This window comes from Merops nubicus, unplaced genomic scaffold (assembly GCF_000691845.1).
Source record: "Merops nubicus isolate BGI_N331 unplaced genomic scaffold, ASM69184v1 scaffold48237, whole genome shotgun sequence".
Classification (NCBI taxonomy): domain Eukaryota; kingdom Metazoa; phylum Chordata; class Aves; order Coraciiformes; family Meropidae; genus Merops; species Merops nubicus.
Window position 1 is genome coordinate 7,252 of NW_008620542.1, and position 256 is coordinate 7,507.

The following is a 256-nucleotide window of genomic DNA, read 5'->3' on the forward strand; positions in this document are numbered from 1 at the left end:
AAGGCCTTGCACCTCGGGGACCTCACGGCCGTGCACTCATAGGGGACACAAGGTCCCGCACCCGGCCGGGACGCGGGACGCGCAGCAGCGGCCCAGAAAGCCCCCTCCCCGCTACGACTATTCGCCCGCGGCCAACGCTCGCCCCGTCACGGGGGTTCACGAGCAGCACGCTCAGGCCCCCGCCCCGGGGCTGCCAACCCGAGCTCCCCCGAGCACACTCCGCAGCAGTAACGAGACCCCGCAACTTTCCCCTCGC